Below are 18,798 nucleotides of genomic sequence, written 5' to 3'. Positions count from 1 at the left end.
GTACTAGAAAAGGAAAATGAAGAAGCTAAATAATTAGATTATCTATCACTTCACATGGGATGTATTTGATGACATATGGGATGACTTTAGGTGCTTTGCTTATTATTGAGTGAACAGTGATACACCCACACATGAATGACGTACTACTACTAAACTAAAGTTATTAAGAGAGGTACGGAGTGTCCACCGTAATAACCGGATATATGCTGTGCTTGCAGTTGCAATACAAACTATTGCTACTATTCATGGTAGTATTGGACAAATTTACAATTTCTTTTCCTTGCCTTCCCTACACTGGAACGGACGTGCGGGTGCGGTGTTACATGCTCTTCAAGGTAACACTTAGTTCATCCAGTGACCATCTACTCTCTCTAGATACACATGTGCTATCTAAGAGTCAGATAATACCATGCTCCAGGCATCCATCCATTCAAAGTATATGCACACATAGGGCCCGATTCACAGAATGAACTTAAGACTCAATCCTAAACGTACTACTATTTTGGTATTCACAGAATGCACTTACTACTTTTGACATTCACAGAATGAACTTACTAATTTTGGTATTCACAGAATGAACTTACTACTTTTGGTATTCACAGAAGTTAGGATTTTGTCTTAAGTCTGTCTTAAGTTTGTCTTAAGTCTGTCTTAAGTCTGTCTTAAGTTTGTCTTAAGACAAACTTAAGACAAAATCCTAACTTCTGTGAATACCAAAAGTAGTAAGTTCATTCTGTGAATACCAAAATGAGTAGGTGCCTTCTGTGAATACCAAAATGAGTAAGTGCCTTCTGTGAATACGAAAATGGTAGTAAGTTTAGGATTTTGTCTTAAGTTAGTTCTGTGAATTGGGCCCATACAGTTTATGTTTCACCCACCCAGGCTGTTGTCCTTCCACCCATCCTTGCTTCATCATTGACCCAGCCATGCACCATACCATATTCTTTCCTTCCCAGCCACCTCGGGGGCCAAGCAAACACATATCATTCTTCTTTGCCAGCCATCATAACATTTCTCGTCCTTCCACACTTACTTACACCCTTCTTTTGCTTTTCGAGTATATAGTTTACCTGTGCCCGCCACCACCGTGTCAACCCTCACAGGCACATTGGTGTCGTCCGCCACTCGCACCGCCTCCTCCCCAGAAGAGTTGTCCTCCTCATCCACCACCTCCGCACTGGCCCCGCCACCAGATGTTCCACCTACAAAGTAAATTTTTAGAATGTTAGACTACACCACTCACTACTGTATAATATTTGGTCTAGGAGGAATAAAGAAAGTTAAAAAAAACGAAATACAATGTAATAATTTGTAACTGTATACTCTACAGTAACAATTTCCCTTTTTCCAGGGAAGGCTGTTGTCTTGCTGCACTTTTTGGCACAACTGATGAATGCTTGCTTTTTATTTTTAACACACAACACTTTTTCTCCTAACAGAAGCTTGACTTCTAAGAACACGATCAGGGTCAAGCTCAAGTTCAAACCAGGTGAGAGCTCAGCTCGACCACAAGAAATGTGTCCAATTAATCGTTGGCACTAAGCACTTTTCCATTTTCAGTTAAACGTTTACTTTTATGACAAAGTTGATTTTAATAAATGTGTTTAGTTTTAATAAAGCTTTTAAACTTAAATAGACTCTGTGGTTTTTGGTCCTCCAGACTAGAGTGGATGAGCTAAAGGTTTTGGAATTTTTGCAAGCATGAGTGCCTCTGACACTTCTTGACTGTGACTCCGTACTCTTGCCCTGCGTAGGATAATCTAATGATCATTGGGGATCAATCATCGGTGACTTAGGGAGCTAAATGACTCTGCCACACTATCTAGTCAGTAAGGAGATTGGGGGTTCTTCAAAGTCTGATATCACTGAGGTATGTGGAAAGAAAGTCTACCTGCGCCTATTATAATTGATAAACAATGCACTATTTAGTGTTCATAGTTCGGTTTGTGCAGATTTGTCCCTGCAACAGTAGTAGAATGGATTGTCCCCCTATCCAAAACAAAAGTAAAGTAGTATCTTATTCTTTCTTGGTGGTCATTCACCTTTTTATTGTTGGCAATTGTCAAAGCATAAACATTTAGAAGACTTGAAAAGACATTATGGACAATCCCAGAGGACTGCACTCAGTGCATAGAGCTATTGCTGACTAGAATGGGAGTCCAATGGAATTGCCAAATGTGCAATCTTAGTTAGCTACACAAACAGACTAATAAGAATAATCTAGTAATACCACAGGGAGTCATAGTCGAGGCAGGATAAGAATTTAGATCCAGTCTACAAGAAGATCAAAGACGATTTAGAAAAAATCGAATGAGGAACGCTAGGAAAAAATAGGTACTCTTTATTAAAATTAAAACTTACTGGGGCCAGCAAAGGAGCCCTCGCCTGCCCGATCCTGGCCTGCATCCTCTTGAACAGCACCCTCCTCCTGTGTCCTCTTGCCCTTGGGGGGAGCTGATGTACAACATGAAAGAAAGAAAGACCAGAAAACATGGATGAGATTTGTCAACCAAATCAAACATTTCAAAAGAACTATAACAAAATATTTTGGAGAAATAGCAAATAGATAGACAACTATTCCACGGGATATATTGACCTATCTCATATGGTATACTACGTTATTCGTATTGCCTGATTTGCGGACCGTTGACTTTCAAAGTTCCTATGTAACTCAATAAACAGACTACTAAAAAGGTTTGCCTAGGCCTGGCAGGCTGAAGTCCGCAGCACGCAAAGTGACAGACAAAGTCCACCCTGCTTGCAGATCAGTGAATACTCAAACTATCAATCCACCCACCACCACCACTATTTCTTCTTATAGCCATGTGTCTAAAGGAAGGACTGGACTTCAGTCTGTTGGGGCTGGTTTAGAAGTCCCTTGCGGCTCATTTTCCTCCATTGTTGCGTGACTTTTGTGACGCAGCGGCAGAACAAAAGAGTCGCCATGGTGCGACGTATATATTAAAAAAAACGCATATGGGAGATGCATCACGTTGTAAAGCCCTGCATCATCAGGGGGCGTTCCGGCGCAAGGGAGGGCATTCCTGCGCAGGAACGAATACTAAAAGTAGCTGAGGGAAATCTACAAGATGTCAATCAGTCACTTTTAGGACAATGATGCGTGACTCAAACCCTGTGCCTGCTTGAAGCCGACGTACGGCTTGATGCTGCATTGGGGAGATAGGGCACCCCAGAGCATTGCTGGAGCTGCGCCATCGTTGGCACACAACTCCAGCAATGCGCCGCCTTTACGCCACAGATGCGTAAGGCTTCTGTGACGTTTTGGGCCAATGGGTGGTGGTGGCATGGCGCACAATTACTGCCGCATCCCTGCTACTTTGCAGGGATGTGCCGGTAATTGAAAATATGACCCTTAGTGTCTAGCATTACGCAGTTCTTTACACTACACTCATAAATAATTTCTCAGGCCAATGAAATGAACACAAAATACAAAACAAATAGGCATAGTAGCAAGCAAGGCTACTGAGAAGGAGAGCAGTGCACCTGAAATGCATAGAAGATTTTGAAATATAATTTACCTAATGTAATCGGCAGCATTATTGCTCTTGGTAAAGAACAAAGATTTGCAAATAACAGAGCCGGATAAAACAGAATAGTGATGAAATAGCTAGAAATGCCTACTACTACTCACCAAGCCCGGGGACCTATACGCCGAGCGCGTCCAGCAAGTCCCGTTCCCGGTCCATGACATCCGTCCAGCGGTGGGTGGCCTGGTTATAGGTGCGCCGGACCCCAGAGAGCTTAAACATGGCCCGGCACACCTTCTCCCACCGCTTCCGGTGCTCCCGGATGCCATAGCCGGTTGCGATCTTGCCGCCTCCCAGGATCGTCTTGGGGAGGCGGCGCTGGACATGGAAGATGAGTGCGGCCACCTCCTCCGCGCTAAAGATCTCCCGTGGCATCACTTGCTCCCCCCTCAAACGCCCGCACGGGAGCCGGGCACGGGGTGCGGGACCCTTCCCCTTCTCAGGGTGCTTCCCGGCTCCCTTTACCATGGTCTGGGCAGAAATGAGTTAAATAATAAAGAAGAAATAGAATAGGGTAGAAGAAAATTAAAGAGTTTAAAAAAGTAGTTTAAAATTAACAAAAAGTAGCAGAAAACACAAAAATATAGAGCTAGAAAAATAGAGGGATAGATAATAAGTAAAATAGATCAAATAAACTTCAAAAAAAGCAAAGGATGGCAGAGATTCAGAGAGGATACAGAAAGCATGCCCAGAACCATAGCAATGAATGAGAAACAAGATGGCCGCGCCCATTCACGACCGCGTGGGTAAGTTCGCGCGAGATTTTCCTCGCGAGCACGTGCGAAATTGTACTAGCGAGCAGCACACTTTGCGAGATTACACATAGCGGCCGGAAACGGAATTACGTCACTCAAACAAGATGGCTGCGCCCGTGTACGACCGCTAGGGTAACTTCGCAAACGTATAGCTACAAGCGCCTTGCGAACACGAAAAAAATCACGCGAACATACACGCCGCAAAAAAAAAGTGTATTCGCTCGCATTCGCGGCTTCCGAAATCGATCTCGCACGGATTCGCGCCCCGCAAATGACGCGAAATTGCAGAAAAACGATTTTTGCTAAACTGAAAGCAATCAGCAGGTGCAAAAGTTCAAACTTAACATTAGTAACCATTCACTCTAGTGCTTCCTGAGGGGCCCCTCCAGAGTTCAGTTGCCTATTTGCGACTATTCCATGACCCTGCTATGACCCAAACAGCAGGCTCATAGAATAGCTACAAGTAGACCATAAAGGTCCTGTGAAAAAAAATTGCACTGCAACAGAAAGCAAATTACAGATAAGGAAGGAAGCAGGTGCCAGCCAGACTGGAAGTTTCAAAATTACTGACACATTAATCCCCCCCTAATTAATTCATGGCAGTTGAAGAAGGGCAGGTGTGCTTGCTTTCACTGCAACAGAAAGCAAATTACAGATAAGGAAGGAAGCAGGTGCCAGCCAGACTGGAAGTTTAAAAATAAGTGACACATTAATCAACCCCAAATTAATTCATGGCAGTTGAAGCAGGGCGGTGTGCTTGCTTTTTTTCACCCCCATAATCTACAGTGATAAACAAACCTAATGGGTGGCAGTCAGGATGTACCAGAGGGTGGCATGGGTGTACCAGAGGGTGGCAGTGGTGAAACAGAGGGTGCTGTGAACCTGTGATGATAAACCAGACGTAGAAACAACATAGTCGCGGCCGTTACAAGCCGAAAAGTAAGTTCGCAATTGCGAAATGGTCCACAAATCCTCGCGAACGCTCGCCAACAAAAAAAACTGAAAAATCCGCTAATCCGCGAGAGTTCGCGGATTTTGCGGATTGCGAATCCGTAAATCCGCAAATTCGCGTATGCGAGATCCGCTAGATCCGCCCATGCTTAACTGCAATAAATGACAGGCACTCAAACCGCAAGAACACACTGGGAAGGCATTTTCATAGTCAAAGGACAATACAATTTTCTATAATGGAAGTTCTTCCATCAGATAATAGAGGGCGTGAATTAACTTTGGAAGTGACTTTGAAAGAGGAGAACTTTGCACATTGATGCACCGCCACAGCACGTCGTGCATCAATGCTTGCAAAACTTTTTGGTACAACAGGTAGTAGCATAACTAAGCAAGATTAAAATAATTGGCAACTGTGGAAACGAAACCCCTGTGTTTAATCAGGTAGCACTGTTGATTGACTCGGAGATGCTGTATGTATGTAGGTTAGGTAGCAATCCAATCCAGACTATTATGTAGCCATTATGAGCGCTGCAAGGCTGGCTGACACTAGATGGTACAAAAGTAAAACCTCACTGAAACTGCATGTTACTACAGACTTTGAAACCGGAGATTCTGATGCAGTATAAGACTACAGTAAGATGTCTAAGCAACATCTCATCACTTTCCATTCTCGGCGTTAAGTTCTTGGACAATTTTATTTTCATCGTGAGTTTTGAAACTGCCATCAAAAACATTGCAGTTGTTAAAGTTGCCTGAAACTCGGACTGGCTATAAGGCTTTCACTGTGCTGACATCACATTGGCCTGTTGTCAGCAGTCATTACACTCAGCAAGAGCTCAGAGCTGTTAACTTCTTTGTAGCCGCTTGCCTCCATTGACATGCGTTTATTAAAGAAAAAGGCAGAATGAGAAAGCCTAGGCTGTGAATGTAGGAACAGTAGTTCTCAAAGAAAGTGGGTACCGGTAGGCCAGCTAGAAGGTGAAACATTGTCACACAGCACCTACGCAGAGAGTTAAGAACTGAGGAACCCTTCAGCATTATTACAGCCCATTCCCCTTAGTCCTTCTACAAAGCACTGCGTCAGGTATTCACATCTACTTGCCCCGCCTTAGCACCACCGTGACCTTTACTAACATGAGTCATGATGTGAAGCAAAATAATTTCACATAATAATAAGCATCGATCTGCAGGGCTGCTCTGTCTGATCATCCCTCCGGAGTCAGAGAGCCTGCTGCCTTAGTCCTGGTTTAGTTTTACCTAATACCGAGTACTGTTGCTGGAAAACTTAACTTGTGTAATTTCATGGTTATGCATTAGTTTACAGTACAGGCCGTTTACAGGAGGGAGCAATAGGGTTAGTCTCCTTCCATTGCTGGTGCTCTGAAACAGTTTCAAGAAGTTCTTGGAGTTTCTTGTTGCTCAATTGGCTGTAATTTCTGATACTTGGAAGTTTCCCTCGTCTTAATTGCATGATTTTTGCTCACGAGAAAGTGTCACTCATAGTCGTTGAAATGTCACTCATAATTTCACTCAAATTTTTAAAATGTCACACATGGCAATCTGAAACCTTGGCAGCTATGAGGGCGTGAGGCTCCAACGCAATCAGTGGATTCTGCTCGGAGGCACTGGGTGATCAGCTCCCCGTGTGTGATTGTGCCTGCAGTGTGTGAGTGACATCACTCCCTGTGGGATAGTGCTCCTGTGCACGAGGTGTGAGACCCACAAACAACAGAGGGATTGTACCGGAAGGAGGTATCATTGCAAGAAGCTATAAATCATAAAAACTGAAGAGGAAGGACAGATGTAATAAAAAGATTAATGTTTTCTTCCACAAGTTTCTAAACATGTAATGGTTGATGTTTGAGTCTACAAATGGCATCTGCCGAAACCCGGGATCGAACCAGGGACCTTTAGATCTTCAGTCTAACGCTCTCCCAACTGAGCTATTTCGGCCGCTTCTGATACAATGTTGTGACTGTTGTGATTCCAGTGAACACACCCTGGAGCTGTTGTGCTCGGAGTTGTTTCCTGCTCCTCTCTCTGCTGAGTGCCTGCGCCTCTTTCTTCCCAGTGCCCGAAGCCTGGCACAGAACATACAGAGCAGGGTCCTGGTGCCCAGAATATGCCCATCACAACCACAGCTGCAGGATATCACTACGAAGGGCGCCTGGGGTCGTTATTGTACCCCTAAAATACACATCACAATGACTGTGTCAGAGAATAAGCCTTTAGAATACACCCCTGCACCCAAAGATGCCCCCGCCAGGGGACTGTGCCACAGAATGCGCCAATCAGAACCAAGGCGCTTTAAACGCGTCCATCCGAATTATTGAGCCAAAGAAAATACACGGGACATTTAAAGTGCCTCAGAATTCCGCATCTCTTTATCCATTCATTTCCCTTCCCTATGTATATAGAGATAACTCTAATCACTAGCATATGCAGTAGACCATTGTACTCTTTACCATTCCTATGTGACTCTTAGAGTATATCCATTTGTATCCCTTCCCTATGTATACTGAGATAACTCTAATCACTAGTCTCTTCTTTCTGTGACTTTACATCTTGTACATTTGCAATTTTTTTCTGTGTGTATCTTTTATGTAACGCATGTAATCCTTAATCCTTATGTTTTGCAACAGGTTCTTATGTAAAGCGCTCTGACACCTTCGGGTAAAGTTTGCGCTATATAAAATCGCATTAAATAAAATAAATAAAAAAGAAATCTCTGATGCACCAATCAGAACGGAGAAGGGCAGCGACCGTCCTTCTAACTTCACTCTGACCAGAAACAACCCGATCATTACAAATATAACTGAGGCCCTTCTCAGAGAGACACCCCTTGTGTCTGGATGGGGTCTCAGCCCCTTGTGTCTGGATGGGGTCTCAGCCCCTTGTGTCTGGATGGGGTCTCAGCCCCTTGTGTCTGGATGGGGTCTCAGCCTCTTGTGTCTGGATGGGGTCTCAGCTCCTTGTGTCTGGATGGGGTCTCAGCCCCTGGTGTCTGGATGGGGTCTCAGCCCTTGTGTCTGGATGGGGTCTCAGCCCCTTGTGTCTGGATGGGGTCTCAGCCGCTTGTGTCTGGATGGGGTCTCAGCCCCTTGTGTCTGGATGGGGTCTCAGCCACTTGTGTCTGGATGGGGTCTGAGCCCCTGGTGTCTGGATGGGGTCTCAGCCCCTTGTGTCTGGATGGGGTCTCAGCCCCTTGTGTCTGGATGGGGTCTCAGCCCCTTGTGTCTGGATGGGGTCTCACCCCCTTGTGTCTGGATGGGGTCTCAGCCCCTTGTGTCTGGATGGGGTCTCAGCCCCTTGTGTCTGGATCGGATCTCAGCCCCTTGTGTCTGGATGGGGTCTCAGCCCCTTGTGTTTGGATGGGGTCTCGGCCCCTTGTGTCTGGATGGGGTCTCAGCCCCTTGTGTCTGGATGGGGTCTCATCCCCTCGTGTCTGGATGGGGTCTCGGCCCCTTGTGTCTGGATGGGGTCTCAGCCCCTTGTGTCTGGATGGGGTCTCAGCCCCCTGGGGTCTCAGCCCCTTGTGTCTGGATGGGGTCTCAGCCCCTTGTGTCGGGATGGGGTCTCAGCCCCTTGTGTCTGGATGGGGTTTCAGCCCCTGGTGTCTGGATGGGGTCTCAGCCCCTTGTGTCTGGATGGGGTCTCAGCCCCTTGTGTCTGGATGGGGTCTCAGCCCCTTGTGTCTGGATGGGGTCTTGGCCGCTTGTGTCTGGATGGGGTCTCAGCCCCTTGTGTCTGGATGGGGTCTCAGCCCCTCGTGTCTGGATGGGGTCTCAGCCCCCTGGGGTCTCAACCCCTTGTGTCTGGATGGGGTCTCAGCCCCTTGTGTCGGGATGGGGTCTCAGCCCCTTGTGTCTGGATGGGGTCTCAGCCCCTTGTGTCTGGATGGGGTCTCAGCCCCTTGTGTCGGGATGGGGTCTCAGCCCCTTGTGTCTGGATGGCGTCTCAGCCCCTTGTATCTGGATGGAGTCTCAGCCCCTTGTGTCTGGATGGGGTCTCAGCCCCTTGTGTCTGGATGGGGTCTCAGCCCCTTGTGTCTGGATGGGGTCTCAGCCCCTTGTGTCTGGATGGGGTCTCAGCCCGTTGTGTCTGGATGGGGTCTCAGCCCCTTGTGTCTGCATGGGGTCTCAGCCCCTTGTGTCTGGATGGGGGTCTCAGCTCCTTGTGTCTGGATGGGGTCTCATCCCCTGGTGTCTGGATGGGGTCTCAGCCCCTTGTGTCTGGATGGGGTCTCAGCCCCTTGTGTCTGGATGGGGTCTCAGCCCCTGGTGTCTGGATGGGGTCTCAGCCCCTTGTGTCTGGATGGGGTCTCAGCCACTTGTGTCTGGATGGGGTCTCAGCCCCTGGTGTCTGGATGGGGTCTCAGCTCCTTGTGTCTGGATGGGGTCTCAGCCCCTGGTGTCTGGATGGGGTCTCAGCCCTTGTGTCTGGATGGGGTCTCAGCCCCTTGTGTCTGGATGGGGTCTCAGCGGCTTGTGTCTGGATGGGGTCTCAGCCCCTTGTGTCTGGATGGGGTCTCAGCCACTTGTGTCTGGATGGGGTCTGAGCCCCTGGTGTCTGGATGGGGTCTCAGCCCCTTGTGTCTGGATGGGGTCTCAGCCACTTGTGTCTGGATGGGGTCTCAGCCCCTTGTGTCTGGATGGGGTCTCACCCCCTTGTGTCTGGATGGGGTCTCAGCCCCTTGTGTCTGGATGGGGTCTCAGCCCCTTGTGTCTGGATCGGATCTCAGCCCCTTGTGTCTGGATGGGGTCTCAGCCCCTTGTTTCTGGATGGGGTCTCGGCCCCTTGTGTCTGGATGGGGTCTCAGCCCCTTGTGTCTGGATGGGGTCTCAGCCCCTCGTGTCTGGATGGGGTCTCGGCCCCTTGTGTCTGGATGGGGTCTCAGCCCCTTGTGTCTGGATGGGGTCTCAGCCCCCTGGGGTCTCAGCCCCTTGTGTCTGGATGGGGTCTCAGCCCCTTGTGTCGGGATGGGGTCTCAGCCCCTTGTGTCTGGATGGGGTCTCAGCCCCTGGTGTCTGGATGGGGTCTCAGCACCTTGTGTCTGGATGGGGTCTCAGCCCCTTGTGTCTGGATGGGGTCTCAGCCCCTTGTGTCTGGATGGGGTCTTGGCCCCTTGTGTCTGGATGGGGTCTCAGCCCCTTGTGTCTGGATGGGGTCTCAGCCCCTCGTGTCTGGATGGGGTCTCAGCCCCCTGGGGTCTCAGCCCCTTGTGTCTGGATGGGGTCTCAGCCCCTTGTGTCTGGATGGGGTCTCAGCCCCTTGTGTCGGGATGGGGTCTCAGCCCCTTGTGTCTGGATGGGGTCTCAGCCCCTTGTATCTGGATGGAGTCTCAGCCCCTTGTGTCTGGATGGGGTCTCAGCCCCTTGTGTCTGGATGGGGTCTCAGCCCCTTGTGTCTGGATGGGGTCTCAGTCCCTTGTGTCTGGATGGGGTCTCAGCCCCTTGTGTCTGGATGGGGTCTCAGCCCCTTGTGTCTGGATGGGGTCTCAGCCCCTGGTGTCTGGATGGGGTCTCAGTCCCTTGTGTCTGGATGGGGTCTCAGCCCCTTGTGTCTGGATGGGGTCTCAGCCCCTTGTGTCTGGATGGGGTCTCAGCCCCTTGTGTCTGGATGGGGTCTCAGCCCCTTGTGTCTGGATGGGGTCTAAGGCCCTTGTGTCTGGATGGGGTCTCAGCCCCTTGTGTCTGGATGGGGTCTCACCCCCTGTGTCTGGATGGGGTTTCAACCCCTTGTGTCTGGATGGGGTCTCAGCCCCTTGTGTCGGGATGGGGTCTCAGCCCCCTGGGGTCTCCGCCCCTTGTGTCTGGATGGGGTCTCAGCCCCTTGTGTCTGGATGGGGTCTCAGCCCCTGGTGTCTGGATGGGGTCTCACCCCCTTGTGTCTGGATGGGGTCTCAGCCCCTTGTGTCTGGATGGGGTCTCAGCCCCTTGTGTCTGGATGGGGTCTCAGCCCCTTGTGTCTGGATGGGGTCTCAGCCCCTTGTGTTCTGGATGGGGTCTCAGCCCCTTGTGTCTGGATGGGGTCTCAGCCCCTTGTGTCTGGATGGGGTCTCAGCCCCTTGTGTCTGGATGGGGTTTCGGCCCCTTGTGTCTGGATGGGGTCTCGGCCCCTTGTGTCTGGATGGGGTCTCGGCCCCTTGTGTCTGGATGGGGTCTCAGCCCCTGGTGTCTGGATGGGGTCTCAGCCCCTTGTGTCTGGATGGGGTCTCAGCCCCTTGTGTCTGGATGGGGTCTCAGCCCCTTGTGTCTGGATGGGGTCTCAGCCCCTGGTGTCTGGATGGGGTCTCAGCCCCTTGTGTCTGGATGGGGTCTCAGCCCCTTGTGTCTGGATGGGGTCTCAGCCCCTTGTGTCTGGATGGGGTCTCAGCCCCTTGTGTCTGGATGGGGTCTCGGCCTCTCGTGTCTGGATGGGGTCTCAGCCCCTTGTGTCTGGATGGGGTCCTTGTGTCAGGATGGGGTCTCAGCCCCTTGTGTCTGGATGGGGTCTTGGCCCCTCGTGTCTGGATGGGGTCTCAGCCCCTTGTGTCTGAATGGGGTCCTTGTGTCTGGATGGGGTCTCAGCCCCTTGTGTCTGGATGGGGTCCTCTGGATGGGGTCTCAGCCCCTTGTGTCTGGATGGGGTCTCAGCCCCTTGTGTCTGGATGGGGTCTCAGCCCCTTGTGTCTGGATGGGGTCTCAACCCCTTGTGTCTGGATGGGGTCTCAGCCCCTTGTGTCTGGATGGGGTCTCAGCCCCTTGTGTCTGGATGGGGTCTCAGCCCCTGGTGTCTGGATGGGGTCTCAGCCCCTTGTGTCTGGATGGGGTCTCAGCCCCTGGTGTCTGGATGGGGTCTCAGCCCCTTGTGTCTGGATGGGGTCTCAGCCCCTTGTGTCTGGATGGGGTTTCAGCCCCTTGTGTCTGGATGGGGTCTCACCCCCTTGTGTCTGGATGGGGTCTCAGCCCCTTGTGTCTGGATGGGGTCTAAGGCCCTTGTGTCTGGATGGGGTCTCAGCCCCTTGTGTCTGGATGGGGTCTCAGTTCCTTGTGTCTGGATGGGGTCTCAGCCCCGGGTGTCTGGATGGGGTCTCAGCCCCTTGTGTCTGGATGGGGTCTCAGCCCCTTGTGTCTGGATGGGGTCTCAGCCCCGTGTGTCTGGATGGGGTCTCAGCCCCTTGTGTCTGGATGGGGTCTCAGCCCCTTGTGTCTGGATGGGGTCTCAGCCCCTTGTGTCTGGTGGGGTCTCAGCCCCTTGTGTCTGGATGGGGTCTCACCCCCTTGTGTCTGGATGGGGGCTCAGCCCCTTGTGTCTGGATGGGGTCTCAGCCCCTTGTGTCTGGATGGGGTCTCAGCCCCTTGTGTCTGGATGGGGTCTCAGCCCTGGTGTCTGGATGGGGTCTCGGCCCCTTGTGTCTGGATGGGGTCTCAGCCCCTTGTGTCTGGATGGGGTCTCAGCCCCTTGTGTCTGGATGGGGTCTCAGCCCCTTGTGTCTGGATGGGGTCTCAGCCCCTTGTGTCTGGATGGGGTCTAAGGCCCTTGTGTCTGGATGGGGTCTCAGCCCCTTGTGTCTGGATGGGGTCTCACCCCCTGTGTCTGGATGGGGTTTCAACCCCTTGTGTCTGGATGGGGTCTCAGCCCCTTGTGTCGGGATGGGGTCTCAGCCCCCTGGGGTCTCCGCCCCTTGTGTCTGGATGGGGTCTCAGCCCCTTGTGTCTGGATGGGGTCTCAGCCCCTGGTGTCTGGATGGGGTCTCACCCCCTTGTGTCTGGATGGGGTCTCAGCCCCTTGTGTCTGGATGGGGTCTCAGCCCCTTGTGTCTGGATGGGGTCTCAGCCCCTTGTGTCTGGATGGGGTCTCAGCCCCTTGTGTCTGGATGGGGTCTCAGCCCCTTGTGTCTGGATGGGGTCTCAGCCCCTTGTGTCTGGATGGGGTCTCAGCCCCTTGTGTCTGGATGGGGTTTCGGCCCCTTGTGTCTGGATGGGGTCTCGGCCCCTTGTGTCTGGATGGGGTCTCGGCCCCTTGTGTCTGGATGGGGTCTCAGCCCCTGGTGTCTGGATGGGGTCTCAGCCCCTTGTGTCTGGATGGGGTCTCAGCCCCTTGTGTCTGGATGGGGTCTCAGCCCCTTGTGTCTGGATGGGGTCTCAGCCCCTGGTGTCTGGATGGGGTCTCAGCCCCTTGTGTCTGGATGGGGTCTCAGCCCCTTGTGTCTGGATGGGGTCTCAGCCCCTTGTGTCTGGATGGGGTCTCAGCCCCTTGTGTCTGGATGGGGTCTCGGCCTCTCGTGTCTGGATGGGGTCTCAGCCCCTTGTGTCTGGATGGGGTCCTTGTGTCAGGATGGGGTCTCAGCCCCTTGTGTCTGGATGGGGTCTTGGCCCCTCGTGTCTGGATGGGGTCTCAGCCCCTTGTGTCTGAATGGGGTCCTTGTGTCTGGATGGGGTCTCAGCCCCTTGTGTCTGGATGGGGTCCTCTGGATGGGGTCTCAGCCCCTTGTGTCTGGATGGGGTCTCAGCCCCTTGTGTCTGGATGGGGTCTCAGCCCCTTGTGTCTGGATGGGGTCTCAACCCCTTGTGTCTGGATGGGGTCTCAGCCCCTTGTGTCTGGATGGGGTCTCAGCCCCTTGTGTCTGGATGGGGTCTCAGCCCCTGGTGTCTGGATGGGGTCTCAGCCCCTTGTGTCTGGATGGGGTCTCAGCCCCTGGTGTCTGGATGGGGTCTCAGCCCCTTGTGTCTGGATGGGGTCTCAGCCCCTTGTGTCTGGATGGGGTTTCAGCCCCTTGTGTCTGGATGGGGTCTCACCCCCTTGTGTCTGGATGGGGTCTCAGCCCCTTGTGTCTGGATGGGGTCTAAGGCCCTTGTGTCTGGATGGGGTCTCAGCCCCTTGTGTCTGGATGGGGTCTCAGTTCCTTGTGTCTGGATGGGGTCTCAGCCCCGGGTGTCTGGATGGGGTCTCAGCCCCTTGTGTCTGGATGGGGTCTCAGCCCCTTGTGTCTGGATGGGGTCTCAGCCCCGTGTGTCTGGATGGGGTCTCAGCCCCTTGTGTCTGGATGGGGTCTCAGCCCCTTGTGTCTGGATGGGGTCTCAGCCCCTTGTGTCTGGTGGGGTCTCAGCCCCTTGTGTCTGGATGGGGTCTCACACCCTTGTGTCTGGATGGGGGCTCAGCCCCTTGTGTCTGGATGGGGTCTCAGCCCCTTGTGTCTGGATGGGGTCTCAGCCCCTTGTGTCTGGATGGGGTCTCAGCCCTGGTGTCTGGATGGGGTCTCGGCCCCTTGTGTCTGGATGGGGCCTCAGCCCCTTGTGTCTGGATGGGGGCTCAGCCCCTTGTGTCTGGATGGGGTCTCAGCCCCTTGTGTCTGGATGGGGTCTCAGCCCCTTGTGTCTGGATGGGGTCTCAGCCCTGGTGTCTGGATGGGGTCTCAGCCCCTTGTGTCTGGATGGGGCCTCCTCAGCCCCTTGTGTCTGGATGGGGTCTCAGCCCCTTGTGTCTGGATGGGGTCTCAGCCCCTGGTGTCTGGATGAGGTCTCAGCCCCTTGTGTCTGGATGGGGTCTCAGCCCCTGGTGTCTGGATGGGGTCTCAGCCCCTTGTGTCTGGATGGGGTCTCAGGCCCTTGTGTCTGGATGGGGTCTCAGCCCCTTGTGTCTGGATGAGGTCTCAGCCCCTTGTGTCTGGAAGGGGTCTCACCCCCTGGTGTCTGGATGGGGTCTCAGCCCCTTGTGTCTGGATGGGGTCTCAGCCCCTTGTGTCTGGATGGGGTCTCAGCCCCTTGTGTCTGGATGGGGTCCTTTGTGTCTGGATGGGGTCTCAGCCCCTTGTATCTGGATGGGGTCTCAGCCCCTTGTGTCTGGATGGGGTCCTTTGTGTCTGGATGGGGTCTCAGCCCCTTGTGTCGGGATGGGGTCTCAGCCCTGGTGTCTGGATGGGGTCTCAGCCCTTGTGTCTGGATGGGGTCTCAGCCCCTTGTGTCTGGATGGGGTCTCAGCCCCTTGTGTCTGGATGGGGTCTCAGCCCCCCCTTGTGTCTGGATGGGGTCTCAACCCCTGGTGTCTGGATGGGGTCTCAGCCCCTTATGTCTGGATGGGGTCTCACCCCCTTGTGTCTGGATGGGGTCTCAGCCCCTTGTGTCTGGATGGGGTCTCAGCCCCTTGTGTCTGGATGGGGTCTCAGCCCCTTGTGTCTAGATGGGGTCTCAGCCCCTTGTGTCTGGATGGGGTCGCACCCCCTTGTGTCTGGATGGGGTCTTAGCCCCTCGTGTCTGGATGGGGTCTCAGCCCCTTGTGTCTGGATGGGGTCTCAGCTCCTGGTGTCTGGATGGGGTCTCAGCTCCTTGTGTCTGGATGGGGTCTCAGCTCCTGGTGTCTGGATGGGGTCTCAGCCCCTTGTGTCTGGATGGGGTCTCAGCCCCTTGTGTCTGGATGGGGTCTCAGCTCCTGGTGTCTGGATGGGGTCTCAGCCCCTTGTGTCTGGATGGGGTCTCAGCTCCTGGTGTCTGGATGGGGTCTCAGCCCCTTGTGTCTGGATGGGGTCTCAGCCCCTTGTGTCTGGATGGGGTCTCAGCCCCTTGTGTCTGGATGGGGTCTCAGCCCCTTGTGTCTGGATGGGGTCTCAGCTCCTGGTGTCTGGATGGGGTCTCAGCCCCTTGTGTCTGGATGGGGTCTCAGCCCCTTGTGTCTGGATGGGGTCTCAGCCCCTTGTGTCTGGATGGGGTCTCAGCCCCTTGTGTCTGGATGGGGTCTCAGCCCCTTGTGTCTGGATGGGGTCTCAGCCCCTTGTGTCTGGACAGGGTCTCAGCCCCTTGTGTGATGGGGTCTCAGCCCCTTGTGTCTGGATGGGGTCTCAGCCCCATGTGTCTGGATGGGGTCTTGTGTCTGGATGGGGTCTCAGCCCCTTGTGTCTGGATGGGGTCTCACCCCCTTGTGCCTGGATGGGGTCTCAGCCCCTTGTGTCTGGATGGGGTCTCAGCCCCTTGTGTCTGGATGGGGTCTCAGCCCCTTGTGTCTCGATGGGGTCTCAGCCCCTTGTGTCTGGATGGGGTCTCAGCCCCTTGTGTCTGGTCTCAGCCCCTTGTGTCGGGATGGGGTCTCATCCCCTTGTGTCTGGATGGGGTCTCAGCCCCTGGTGTCTGGATGGGGTCTCAGCCCCTTGTGTCTGGATGGGGTCTCAGCCCCTTGTGTCTGAATGGGGTCTCAGCCCCTCGTGTCTGGAAGGGGCCTCAGCCCCTGGTGTCTGGATGGGGTCTCAGCCCCTTGTGTCTGGATGGGGTCTCAGCTCCTTGTGTCTGGATGGGGTCTCAGTCCCTTGTGTCTGGATGGGGTCTCAGCCCCTTGTGTCTGGATGGGGTCTCAGCCCCTTGTGTCTGGATGGGGTCTTGTGTCTGGATGGGGTCTCAGCCCCTTGTGTCTGGATGGGGTCTCAGCCCCTTGTGTCTGGATGGGGTCTCAGCCCCTTGTGTCTGGATGGGGTCTCAGCCCCTTGTGTCTGGATGGGGTCTCAGCCCCTTGTGTCTGGATGGGGTCTCAGCCCCTTGTGTCTGGATGGGGTCTCAGCTCCTTGTGTCTGGATGGGGTCTCAGCCCCTTGTGTCTGGATGGGGTCTCAGCCCCTGGTGTCTGGATGGGGTCTCAGCCCTTGTGTCTGGATGGGGTCTGACCCCCTCGTGTCTGGATGGGGTCTCAGCCCCTTGTGTCTGGATGGGGTCTCAGCCCCTTGTGTCTGGATGGGGTCTCAGCCCCTTGTGTCTGGATGGGGTCTTGTGTCTGCATGGGGTCTCAGCCCCTTGTGTCTGGATGGGGTCTCACCCCCTTGTGTCTGGATGGGGTCTCAGTCCCTTGTGTCTGGATGGGGTCTCAGCCCCTTGTGTCTGGATGGGGTCTCAGCCCCTGGTGTCTGGATGGGGTCTCAGCCCCCTGTGTCTGGATGGGGTCTCAGCCCCTTGTGTCTGGATGGGGTCTCAGCCCCTTGTGTCTGGATGGGGTCTCAACCCCTTGTGTCTGGATGGGGTCTCAGCCCCTTGTGTCTGGATGGGGTCTCAGCCCCTTGTGTCTGGATGGGGTCTCAGCCCCTTGTGTCTGGATGGGGTCTCAGCCCCTTGTGTCTCGATGGGGTCTCAGCCCCTTGTGTCTGGATGCGGTCTCAGCCCCTTGTGTCTGGATGGGGTCTCAGCCCCTTGTGTCGGGATGGGGTCTCAGCCCCTTGTGTCTGGATGGGGTCTCAGCCCTGCTGCTGTGTCCAGTGTGCACCCCCACGGCTCACCTTTCTGTCCCCGAGGTTAGTTTCAATAAAAGTTTTCATCCCCTGTTCTCAGGTTCAACGCGAGTCACTTAAAAACAAACCCCTCCTGGTGCTGATGTGGGGGGTCGCTGCCCCGCCCCCTCCCCCAGCTGTTCCTGCAGCTGGCTCGGTGGTACAGGGCTCACGTTCTTCCTTTAGGTGCGTCAGGGTATGTTTGTAATCAAATGCAAAACCAACCCTGGTTATTTCAAAGTCACTTGTTTTGTTAATATTTATTGAAATATGACTTTATAAAAGGAAAAGAGGGCTCGTCCGGGATTTGAACCCGGGACCTCTCGCACCCTAAGCGAGAATCATACCCCTAGACCAACGAGCCAGCTGTGGTATGCAGAGGTACATGTTTTATATGTTGTGTCGATCTCTGCTAGGACTTTACCGGTATTTTATATCATTTTTGTCTGTTCCCTCCTTAGCCGCAGGTACTCCCAGAGGACAGACGGACGCTCTGTGGTAAATAAATAAATAATACCTCTATTTTTGACTAGATATACAATAACAGATAGCTCAATAAATAAGAGTCAAGATTCGAGGTAGCTGGAGTTTGCAGGTTTAATACAGCATAAAGGACAGGAACAGGACAACCTGCACAGGAATAGGATGGCAGCGCTGCACAACGGGGTAAGGGGGAAGTGGCGAAGAAGTGGGGACTTTAATAACAGTGTACAAGCATATATATACTTAAACGAAATACACGATGTTCAATACAATAGGCGTAGCAGTAGGCAGGGCCTGTAGCAGTCGCGAAAGATAAGGCTGAAAGTAGGTGTAACAAGAGGCGTGTACATAGACATGTGATGTAAACGTAACAGAATATGTCACAAATGGGGCGGAAACATGTAGGGGGCTACCTAAGGAGCCGGGACCTCTAACCTAGAGGTGCGCGCAAGCTGGCAATGACGTGTTACTAGGAGAAGCTGGGGGCTATGACTTCTGCGCTAGAAGGAGAGACTAAAGTCTGGAGAGTCAGAGCGACATGTACCTAAACACTATCTAGTATCTGATGTTTAGAGAACATGTTGATAGAATCCAAAAGTTATCAGGGTAAAGGCTAACAGACTCTAAGACTGGTGCATGCATTATTCTACATGTAGTGCGTGTTGAGGAATATTAAATGACCATTAATACAGTATTTCTCTTACATGGAGACGTAAAGGCTAGACCATGACGGAAACTATTGATGCGATTCAGTAGCTTAGGAATGCAGAGAAGGAGGGCTGGACTGATAACTAGAATCATAACATACTCTTGGCAGACTGGCAGGCAGAGCCAGGCCG

The 18,798-nt window shown here is 52.9% G+C and overlaps 2 non-coding genes across 2 annotated transcripts; both read right to left on the bottom strand.

Moving 5' to 3' along the window:
• Positions 1-7,134: 7,134 nt before the first annotated feature.
• TRNAF-GAA (transfer RNA phenylalanine (anticodon GAA)) lies at positions 7,135-7,207 on the bottom strand. Its single transcript has one exon. It is a non-coding gene; the product is annotated as a tRNA-Phe (tRNA).
• Positions 7,208-17,768: 10,561 nt separating this feature from the next.
• On the bottom strand, positions 17,769-17,840 carry TRNAP-AGG (transfer RNA proline (anticodon AGG)). Its single transcript has one exon. It is a non-coding gene; the product is annotated as a tRNA-Pro (tRNA).
• Between the last annotated feature and the right edge of the window lie 958 nt (positions 17,841-18,798).

Source organism: Lissotriton helveticus, chromosome 1_2 (assembly GCF_964261635.1).
Source record: "Lissotriton helveticus chromosome 1_2, aLisHel1.1, whole genome shotgun sequence".
Classification (NCBI taxonomy): Eukaryota; Metazoa; Chordata; class Amphibia; order Caudata; family Salamandridae; genus Lissotriton; species Lissotriton helveticus.
The sequence above is the reverse complement of the archived record's forward strand: the minus strand, read 5'-3'. Positions and strand labels throughout refer to the sequence as shown.